We start from the raw sequence: 11,913 nt of genomic DNA, 5'->3' as shown, positions 1-11,913 counted from the left end.
ATTTTAAAAAAAAACCACAAAGTGCTTATATGTTACTTTCTCAGATTTTATTCTTGGCTACAGTTACAGAGGCCCAGAGAGGTTACATAACTTGCTGGGAGAAACAGAACTAGCAAGTGTCCATGTGGAGACTCAAACCTAGGTCTTCTGATCCCAATTTTGGGGCCCTTTTCCTCTCAGCTTCCCTTAACAATCAATCCCTCCTGGGACATCCTCAGTGTCCTCAGGGTGCCGGTTATGAAAAAGGCTGGAGCTAGGACAGGCACCTGGGGGCTGACTCTGGGTGCTGGGCTGATGATGGGGTTATGCTCCATAAACTGTATCTGTGAGCAGGGGACCTAACCAAATCAACACTTAGAGGGAGAGAAGAGTCCTCTGGCATCTAAGAAAGGCATCTGCAGACTTAAGGGTGGTGCACCGCCTGGTGGGCACAAATCTTCAGCCTCGCAGCTAAGCCCAGCTCCTTACAAGGAAGCCAATGGGGTGGTTTGGGGAGATATTTTTAGTCTCTGGAATCCTGAAGACATTCCAAGGGGCAGTCCCAGGAGACGCTGCAAAAGCATAAGCATGCAAGAAGATATCCACAAATATGGCCTAAGCACCTGTGGGATGCTGACCATCTGGGAGCACCGGCTCCTGCCCTCACTGTGTTTGCACTTTCTCCATAGTACAGCGACAGCTGTGGATACGAAAGGGAAAAGAAGGTAGATGCAAGGAAATCTAAAAGGGAGAGTATGTGTGATGGAAGGGCTGGGAAAGCTTCCAGAATGGAGCATCTCTGGAGGGCGGATAGAGTTGTGACAAGCAGAGATGGTGACTAGGCATTGTTGGGCAAGGCGGTCCCCCATGGGTCCTTAGCAGCCGTGGCTCTTAATATTGAGTGTGCTGAGAACGCAAAGCCATGGTCACCCATTCACTTTCCAACCATTTCTGGCTGCTGTGTTCTGCAGCCAACAAGTTTGTGGGGTGAAGGAATACCCACCCCCAGGCAGACAGTAGGCTTGGTTGTTGCTGACTGTAAGCGTGGTGGTGGTAGGAGGGGACAGAGGTGGGCTCCCCAAGCTCAGTGCTGCGTAGCTGTGACATAAAGCTCTTGCATGGGTAACATCCACCAGGGTCTCTCCGCGTTACCCCCATCAAACTAGGGAGTGAGGGAAAGAGACATAATGATGATGCTCGTGCGGCCTGCTGTGCCAAGAGTGGTAAATCCTTCGAGTCTGACTCAGGAGACCATATCTTCTGCCTGCATTTATGGAACAAAAGCAAGCTAGCATATTAGCTTGTAAGCGGGCTGAATCACAGCCCCTGACAGATGCTATAGGCAAAGGGAAGAGTGTGAGCAAGGCCTCCGTTGCTCAGGCAACAAGAATTAGTGATGCTTGCTGGACGTTGTTCTATGCCCCAAAGCTATGACTTTGACTATGCCCAGAAGGGGAGGCAGCTGATAACAAGGAGGGAAGCATGGCCCCCTAGAGATCCCACGACCTGCTCCTGCTGGTCGGTCAGTTCCTTCTTTAGTCTCCGGGCTACTGTAAATCATGGCATTCATAGACTCAACTCGCACTGGTTTAATACCTATTACGTGCCAGGCCCTGTGTTGGCCCTTGACATAAATTAGCTAACAGCAGAGGCAGAACTCACAGCAAGGAAATAGGTGGGTGTTGGCACCTGCAGAATCTTGCCTAGAATCTTAGAGTTAAATTACTAAATCAACACTTCCTGAACACCTGCTGTGTATGTACCTGGCATTATGCCACAATCCTATACCTGAGTTGGACGAGGGCTTAAAGATCATTTGTTCCTGGCTTCTCATTTTATGCAGGGGTAGCTATGGCCTGGGGAAGGTAAGTGACTAGCCCCAGGTCCCACAGCTGGTTGATGATGGGAGTGCCAAGTTTAGAACTTAGGTCTCCTGACTCACTGTCCAGTGCTCACTCGGGGCAGGGAGCTCTGCGCATGAACACTCTTTTGGTCACCAAGTGGCTCACACCTCCAGGCAAGTTCCCAAAGCTGTGGGAACACCGAGCTCTGGAATGGTGGGTGGGGTGGGTGGAGTCCCCTCTGGGTTGGAGTTGGGTAGGAACTTGGAAGGGGGGGCTCCTGAGTTTGTTATTCCAGCCCCCAAGGAGGACCTGGCCTTGGCTGGAGCTATAAAAAGTGGCCTGGATTCTGGGCCTCTTTGGGCAGACAGAAGCAAGGGGCCTCAGTCTGGGCATGAAGTGGTAAAGGCATTTGACTCTGGCAAAGCTCAGCCCTCACTCCCCAGGAGAAGCCAGCCAGGTCCAGACCCAGAGCCACAGGTATCCTCTGAGTCTTGACTTTGTGTGAAGCCACCCAGAACACTGGCTGGTGAGGCTGGGTCCTTAAGGCTAGGGAACCATGGTGTCCAAGGGAGACGCCCATGAGACTTCACCATTAATCGGCTTGCCCGTGAGCTACTGAAGATGACCTCCTACTGGGACCTATGGTGGGGTGGGCAGACCCCAGCAGACCACATTCCTGGGGCAGGGACGGACACTCTGGGCCAGGGGGAATGAATCAGTCACCACCACTCTATCAGTCAGCCTTGGGTAAAAGTGGCAGAGACTCAGTGGGAACACCCACCATATGCAAAGCATCTACCAGATGCCAGGCGGCAAATGCCAGGTGCTTGCCAGTCTTGTCTCACGTACTTTTCACAGCAGCTCTCTGAGGTAGGTCCATTAAAACCACCTCTGCTTTAAAATGAGGAAACTGAGGCATGGGGAGCTTGTGTGACTTATCTAACATCCCATATGTAATGGAGAACGGAATTCAAATATTTGATCTCCGAATCCAGGCTTGTAATCAATGCATATATCTCGGACTCCAGCCTTGGTCTTGGAGGTCACAAGACATCACAGGACTGCCCCTGAGCGGTGACAAAGAGAATGATCTCCATGTTGCAGAGATGGTCCGCAGGTACTGGGCCAGGCAGGGAGAGTGGGTGTGGCTGTCACAGGCCCCAAGACCTACACTTGGGGAGCCTGGCTGTGTATGTTGTTTCTGTTTCTTATCCTGCTATGTGAAGGGTCTCCAGGAAAGGGGGATTTGTCCCCTGAACTCTCTAGCCCACCGATGGCTGGAGCTTTAAAGCAAGAGGAATGAGGCTCAAGGACTGGGCAGAGCCGAGGGTTGCCCTCAGAGGATGCTTGGTATGGGGTGTTCACCTCCTCCTTGGCCCTTGCAACAACCTTAGGAGATAGGCAATTCATTATCTCCGCTTGACAGCTGAGGGAAATGAGATTCAGAAAGATTAAGCTAGGAACTAAATTTAGATTTCTGGACCATTGGAAACATTACAGCTGTCTGAGATGCCCTGAGTCTACTTTAACCATGAATTTGCCCCTTACGTCTAGTCTCACCAGACTCTGTAAGACGTTATTCACTGAAACCACAGAGCAAAAGCAATCGTGCTATCCCCTCCACTACCACTTGTTTTCCAACTCCCATGACCACTGGGGACTCTTTCAGATGTGGCGAATCATGGAGATTTTCTCCAACTCTGCTTTTCTCTCTCCTGCCAAAAAGTACCCCCCTCCCCCCGCCACACAACCTAGACAGGCAGAGAGGACGTGACTGCCGTGACTGAAAGAGATCAAAGGTCACAGAAGCCACTGGAGACCAAAAAGGACCTTGTCCTGACCCATCAAGAAGATGCCAGAATAGCTAAGATCATGGCATTCAAGGATCAAGAGACGCCCCAAGAATCTTCTGTGGTATGGAAATGCTTTGGCAGGTCTGCCTGCCGCCCCCTGGCAGCCTTCTCCCCGTACCCGCAGCCCCTGTCGGTGTGGTGGCTCTAGACAGAGAAGGAATATTTATACCAAAAAGCTCTGTTGCTATTTTCCCATCTCCTCTTCTGACCCGAACTGGGAATTTGGCCAAATGGTCATTCCTAAATGAAGCTAGTGCTGGAGTAACCAAAGCCAGAGCATGAGGCAAATTTAGGGGGAGTAGAAACCCTGAGTTGGCAGAGAAAGTTGATCTGCAGAGAAAAGGGCAGTGTGTTATTAGAGTTGTTTAGAGGAACAGGATGGATAGATAAATAACACATACATATAGTTAGCATAGGAAACTGGTTTGTGGAATTATGGGGGATGGTAAGTCCCAAAACGTGCAGTTGGCAAGGTGGAGACCCAGGAGAGCCAGGGCGTAGTTTAGTCTAAAGGCTGCAGGCTCAAGACCCAGGAAGAGGCAGTGTTTTAGTTAGAGTCCAAAGAAGGGTGTAGAAACAAACCAATGGCTCAGGGTGCCTGGGTGGCTCAGTTGGTTAAGCTTCTGACTCTTGATTTTGGCTCAGGCCATGATCTCAGGGTTGTGAGACTGAGCCCCACATCAGGCTCTGTGCTGAGCAAGGAGCCTGCCTGCTTAAGATTCTCTCTCCTCCCCACGTTTCCACACACATTGAGAGAAACACACGTTTCTCTCAAAAATTTAAAAAAAAAAAAAAAAACCCACAATACAACAATGTCTCCACTCAAATAGTCAGGCAAAAGGAAGTCATTCTGGGGCACCTGGGTGGTTCAGTTGTTGAGCCTCTGCCTTCAGCTCAGGTCATGATCCCAGGGTCCTAGGATTGAGCCTCACATCAGGCTCTCTGCTCAGCAGGAAGCCTGCTTCTCCTTCTCCCACTCCCCCTGCTTGTGTTCCTTCTCTTGCTGTCTCTCTGTCAAATAAATAAAAATCTTTGAAAAGAAAAAAAAAGGAGGTCCTTCTTACTCATGGGAGGGTCAGCCTTTTTTTCATTCCATTTGGGCCTTCAACTGATGGCACAAGGTCCAGCTCCATGAGGAAGGGCAATCTGCTTTTCTTGGTCTGCCAATTCCGATGTTCCTCTAATCCAAAACCACCTTCACAGACACGCCCAGAATAATATTTGAACAAATCTCTGGGCGCTCTGTGGCCCAGTCAAATTGACACATAAAATTAACCATCACAGGCAGCTATGCAGGGACAAAAGATGGTGAGAGAGTAACAAGCGCCTATGACTTGCTTCACGTTGTCCCACTAGACTTCATTCTGTGAACTCACTGCGGCTTTCCAGTAACAACACCCCCCATGCTTCTTCACCTGAGACAACTTAAACTGATTTCTGTTTCTTATAATGGCCCTGGCATGAAGGAAGTAGGACTCGGATCCTAACTGCTAGTGTCTCACTCCTAGTTCCACTTTGTGGTGGTTTAAAAACAAAATGGCTACAAACTCTTTGATTCTTCATCCATCAAGAGGTTGCGTCTATGCCTCCCTTTCCCTGAATCTGGGTGAGCTTGTTACTCAGTTATAACAAGCAGGATGGTAGGAACCACACTGTATGACTTCTAAGTTCTGTCCAAAAGACAAGGCCACAGCCCTGAGCCACCATGAAAGAAGCCTCTGTTCCCGGTCATACTGAGAAACCACCAAAGCCCTCCAGTCAGCAGTCTGGGCCTTCCAGTTCTCCCAGCCTAGGCCCCAGACATACGAAATGAGCTTTCAAATGATTCCAACCCCCAGCTGTCAAGGCAACCTTCACATTCAGGACTTCCAGCTGGAGTCCTGACATCACAGGGCAGAGACAAGCCACCCCCACTGTCCACTATCTCAGTTCCTGTGTATCATTCATGCTTTCTATTTTCTGTTGTGTCCTGATGTTTTGACATCTTGGGACCTTGCAGATCCAGGGAGGATCTGCAAGGTCCCAAGATTTAGCCCCTCCCAGATTTAGCTAATTCCTAAAGATAGCAAATAATGTGACTGTGAGTGTGCCTTTGCCATGCAAACCAACCAATCCTGAGCCCACACTCCAAAACCACCTCCTCTGTTTGGGCTCCTGTACTCCAGGAGGCAATTAATATTCCTCTCCCCTAATCATCCCAGGGAAAGGTGTCGGGCAACTGGAGACCGTCCCTACGCCCTAGAGCCGGCGGGAATTATTCAAATTAGTCAATCCTAAACCCGCCTAGCTGCTTACTTTGTTTCATCCATTTCTTCCCAAAAAAACTACAATAAAAGCTCATTTCCATGCTTTTCTCTTGCTCCTTCTGCCTCCTGACCGATTCTGAGGCTTCCCCATGTGGCTCTGTGTGATGTGGCATGTCCCTTCCTCTGGGGACCTGTGAGTAAGAAGCTATCTTTTCAATGGCAGCCGTTGCCTAATCTGTTGGCCTCACTATTCCCAAATAAAACCAAAACCCTGAGGACATTTTTAAAAAAAACATCCTGACCTGTGGCCCCTGCGTGGCTCAATCAGTTAAGCCTTTGACCCTTGCTTTCAGCTCAGGTCATGATCTCAGGGTCGTGAGACCTGAGGTCCCACCATCCTGCTCTGTGCTCCATTTGGAGTCTACCTTAGAGTCCCTCTCCTTCTTCTCCTTCACCCTCAAAATAAATCAAACCCCACATCAGGCTCTCTGCTCAGTGGGGAGCCTGCTTCCCCCTCTCCCTCTGCCTGTCTCTCTGTCTACTTGGGATCTCTCTCTCTCTCTCTCTGTCAAATAGATAAATAAAATCTAAAAACTTAAAAAAAAAGATTTTATTTCTTTATTTGACAGAGAGAGACACAGCAAGAGAGGGAACACAAGCAGGGGGAGTGGGAAAGGGAGAAGCAGGCTTCCTGCCAAGCAGGGAGCTGGATTTGGGGCCTGATCCCAGGACCCTGGGATCATGACCTGAGCTGAAGGCAGACGCCCAATGACTGAGCCACCCAAGTGCCCCAATAGCTAAAACCTCTTAAAAAATAAATAAAACATCCTGACCCACAGAATCCATAAGCATAAAAAAATGGTCTTTTTATGACACTAAGTTTTGGGGTGATTTGTTAGGCAACAGGTATAGCTGGAAGACATGTTGCTATCGTGCAGGTCTCTAACCTCAGCTTTGTCATTGGCATAAGGAGATTAACAGCTCAGCATCACTGGGCTATTGGGATTCAATGAGATGCAAAGTGTCCAGAGCTCATAGTGTTAGCTTTATCATCAGTACTGTTTTCTGAAAGAGCTTTGACACCCAGCTCACTGGATTCAGGGTGTCAGTGGATTTGTTGACTTGACGTTTTTCACCCTCATCACACTACCGGTCTCACTATCCTCCACTGATTCAGCCCGAGTCCCGATCTCGAGACAGAAGCCACACAGTAATTTGCATAGGGGAACCTCAGCATAAGGAATTATCATTTACTCTAACGGAGAGCTGAGGTATTAAAGAGCACTCTGAAGAAACCAGGAAAAGAAGATATAAGCAACAATTGGGGCGCCTGGGTGGCTCAGTGGATTAAGCCGCTGCCTTCGGCTCAGGTCATGATCTCAGGGTCCTGGGATCGGGCCCCTCATCGGGCTCTCTGCTCAGCGGGGAGCCTGCTTCCCCTTCTCTCTCTGCCTAACTCTCTGCCTACTTGTGATCTCTCTCCATCAAATAAATGAATAAAATCTTAAAAAAAAAAAAAAGAAGAAGAAGATATAAGCAACAGCTACGACTCCCAGGGCTGAGATAGGCCCTTAAGAAGAGCTCTCCTCCTCTCCCTGCTCCCAGGGCGAAGATTCAGATCTCCTTAAAGAGGACATAGCTGTGGCTCAGTAGATGGCAAAGAAGTCACTGAGGTGCTGCCCTTGTAGAACTTGCCATCTGGGATGCGACTGCAGGGACATCAAAAGTTACTGCAAAATGGGGCACGTGGATGGCTCAGTCGGTTAAGTGTCTGACTCTTGGTTTTGGCTCAGGTCATGATCTCATAGATCATGGGATCCAGCCCTGTGTGGGGCTCCGAGCTCAGCGGGGCCCCCCTACTCAAGTTCACTCCCTTTCAAATAAATAAATAATTTTTTTAAATCTTAAAAAAAATAAAATAAAATAAAATAAAATAAAAGGGTAACTGCAAAGCCACCAAAGAAGATGAGGGAAGCTCCTAGCCCCTGTGTGTCGCTGGCTGCCAGGCGCTGTAGGACCCAGGCGCTGAACAAGCCGCCCACACTGCCCGAGTCCACATCACAGGAGTCCACACCATGCGACCAGGTGCCTGAGAAGACACCTGAGCTTCAGGAGCAGGCCATGGAGAAGCCTGGCAAGCTGCCGGAGCTTAGTGAGAGGATACTCCAGAACCAAAGAAAGAAACCCTTCCTCCCACCGCGTCTTGCCGGCTCCCTCTACTGACAAAGCTAAGCATTGTGCCCCGTGGAAAAGGAGAAATATTTACAGGACTCGGCTCTCACAGAGATAACTGGTGCCTTCTACCCTTTGGAGACTCAGCTTCCATATGCAACCTTCTATATACAATTGGACCTCCATGCAACAATGAAACAACTCTGTATTTCCACCTAATGAGATACAGCTGTCCTTCTTGGAGGTGACGTTCTCACCCCCTCTCTCCACAATAAGGAGATACACAGCCCCAACAGTCTGCATTAAATACTGCTCAGAAAGAAAAACAAAAAAACAGAAACACTTCTCAAGTTTTGCCAGAGTCCCTCAGAATACACTGTTAACTAAAGACTAACATGGTAACGTTAACGTCCAACAACTGACTTAGAGACTTACATATGGGGCACCTGGGTGGCTCAGTGGGTTAAAGCCTCTGCCTTCGGCTTGGGTCATCATCCCAGGGTCCTGGGATCAAGCCCCATGTCGGGCTCTCTGCTCATTGGGGAGCCTGCTTCCCCCCACCCCTGCCTGCCTCTCTGCCTACTTGTGATCTCTGTCTGTCAAGTAAATAAATCTTTTAAAGAAAGAAAGAAAAGAAACTTACATATGAAATGAAAACGTGAAGAGAGAGAAAAAGAAAAAGGTTAATATGTACAAAAACACCCTGTATATATAACAAACAGAGGGAAAATATGCAAAGCTATTACAAGGTTTGTTTTTATAATTGGCCACAGGGCTGTTTCAGTAGCCATTAATGGTTTTCTAGTAGTTTCGTTCCTTATACACTTATCAGTTGATATTCTACTATAAGGAAGGCCTTTTGCGTCTCTTCTGTTTACCTGTTTATTCACTTATTCATATTGCTGTGGACTTGGGTATTCTTTCACTCATTGGGTTACAATCTGTTGCTGTCATGCTTCATTTTGGTGCTCTGCGTTTGCTAATGGGAGCCCTTATAAATGGACTCCTCGTCCTTTTGATGTGTTTCCATCACTCTCTGAGCTCTTCCTTACTTTTCAGGACACGATATTTTAGAATCATCCTGAACTTTCTCAACCCGAGTGGGTGAATCAATCATTTCTCCAAGGAGTCATGGTTCCTTTTGTGGAGAATGGTATTGAAAACTCAGAATGTGGGTTGTAAATGTGCTTATTCCAACTGGGGCATCATCACTTCTAGGCCCTCTCAGCAGACACAGCTGGAGAATGTGTGTGTTTAAATGTGTTTGTGTGGATACATACATGTATATATGTACACATATACATTTAAACATATGCATACATTTACAACTTAATTATTTCTATATCTATTTATCTGTACATTAAAAACCATGCGTTCTGGGGCGCCTGGGTGGCTCAGATGGTTAAGCATCTGCCTTTGGGTCAGGTCATGGTCCCAGTGTCCTGGGATGGAGCCCTGCATCAGGCTCCTGGCTCAGTAGGGACCCTGTTTCTCCCTCACCCTATTCATACTCTATTGTTCCCCCTGCTTGTTCTCTCTTGCTCTGTCAAATAAATGAATAAAAATTCTTAAAAAAAAAAAAAAAGAGCTAAGTACTTGTTAAAAAAAAAAAAAAAAGGACATGAGTTCATACTTGCTATGGATTGAATTGTGTCTCCCCAAATTCACATGCTGAAGCCCTACCCTCCAACATAACTGTCTTTGGAGTAAGGAAGTCATTAAGGTTAAGTGAGAGGTCTGTAAGAGTGCAGCCCCAATCTGATAGGATTAGAGCATTTATGTAAGAAGAGACACCAGAATCTTCCCTCTCTTCCTTCACCATATGAGGACACGGTGAGAAGGCGGCCATGTGCAACCAGGGAAGAGGGCTCTCACCAGAAACCAGATGGGCCGGCACCTTGATCTTGGTCTTCCTGCCTGCCCAGCTGTGAGGAGCACACATTTCTGTCGTTAAGCCACCCAACCTGTGCTATTTTGTTATGGCAACCCAAGCAGATTAATACAAAATTGACCTTTAATTCTAATGTACATGAGTCAGATTAGGTGTGGAGGTTTTGTTTTGCCTTCGAGGTTTTGTTTTGTTTCCGTGGTGGTGTTTCTATACTGTACTGTTTGCCTGTAGGGCTTTGCTATTCTCAGTTGCTAAGTTCAGAGAAGAAGGCTGTAGTAAGTTGTCTTGTATAATGTCCCAAGCACAGGGGAGCTTCTTAAAAAGTTTACAATTACCAAGAGCATTTATCAAGAAAAAGAGAGAGTACTCAAGAGATACACTACTGCTTGTCAGTGGAGGGTGGACGTTCTCTCTGGTCTCCCCAGAACAGGACAGAGAGCAAGAACAAACCCATTGGAAGGGAACCATTCGCAAGAGCTGCATGAACGATCCCTGCAGGACAGAGAGGGAGGGAGTCAAATGCTGGTTTATCGTCTGTAGCAAGGTCTGTATTGAGCCCTATGCCCACTGCACCTCACTTCATCCTCACAGAGGTGGGGATGGTCAGTTCCACTTTATAGAAGAGAAACTAGGAAAGCAGAGAAGTTAGGTTATTTGCCTAAGGTTGAACAGCTGGAACCCGTTTCCTAGACTCTACTCCCCTAGAAACTAGAACTCTGCTGAGCCGTAATGCCAGCCGAGGCAACAGGAACATGTGCCCTCCTATACACACCTATCAAAATCGTCTCTGAATTGAATGGAAAAAAGTTGATGAAAGCCCCACAATCAAAAAACAGGACCATACATAAACCCTTGTGTCGCCCAATTGATTCACACACTATTTTCAATTCTCTTAAAGCATAAGGACGACCCATGTGGGAACCACGAGTTGATTAGAAATGACTATTCCCATTGCAAAATGATACCAGGTCATAAGACAAACAACAGTCTGCTTTTAAGTGTTGACATTTTGTTCACTGTGGATGTTTTACATTAATTTTGGTTTTTAAAAATATTACATTAAAATATTTATCATGATTACTGGTTGGTTGGTTGGTTGGTTGGTTGGTTGGTTGGTTTTGGTGTCCCCTTAAGTACTGCACCCAGGAATATTCCTCACTCCCCTCACCATAATCTGATCGCTGGTAAAACCAGGTCTTGGCCTGAATTACACCAGGGCTCCCTTCCTCACAGCTCACCTTCTCTTCCAAACAGGGCCATCCCTGTTGTTCTCATCAGACATACAGATGCATAAAGCTGTAACAATAGAAATGTTTCCATTGTGTGATAAGTGCATGGTCACATGCCTGCAAAAATGTTGGGAGACACCAGATGTTCTCCACCCAGCCTTAGTCACATCTGACCCAGAAGCCACAAGTTCCCAATTCCCACCCTGGTATGCTCGTCTGAGCTGCCGCATCAGACATCCTAGGCTCTCCAAGCACTGAGATGCCAAGAGTTTGGCCTTCCTATTTCTGAGACCAGGGAACAGGGAGTCCCTGTTTAGGACTCCACACACTCCTTTTTTTAGCCAAGCAGTTGGCTGAAAAGGCTTTGCAGCAGTGAGCACCTTCTATTGGAGACGAACATTGCTGACTTCTTTTTGCTATTTCCCTAGGTCTTCAGGAAAAGCAAAGAGAAACTGTTGTTAACGCCCTTTTAACTACAGCAAAGCACTTGCTGATGTTGTTTTTGTGCAGGACAGAAAGAGGAACTGGAGACCATGGGATGAGGAAGAACAGCTCCCAAATATCCCTTCCATCTTGCAGAAAGGGACCCAAAAATCCTTATTTGCTGCGTTTTACTCTTTTCCCCTTGGAACTTTTATAGAGGAGAGATCACACTTAAATGACCATGAAGGTCAGCTCTGGAGTCAAAAAGAAGTCAGG

Source organism: Mustela erminea, chromosome 14 (assembly GCF_009829155.1).
Source record: "Mustela erminea isolate mMusErm1 chromosome 14, mMusErm1.Pri, whole genome shotgun sequence".
In the NCBI taxonomy this organism is placed as follows: domain Eukaryota; kingdom Metazoa; phylum Chordata; class Mammalia; order Carnivora; family Mustelidae; genus Mustela; species Mustela erminea.
The sequence above is the reverse complement of the archived record's forward strand: the minus strand, read 5'-3'. Positions refer to the sequence as shown.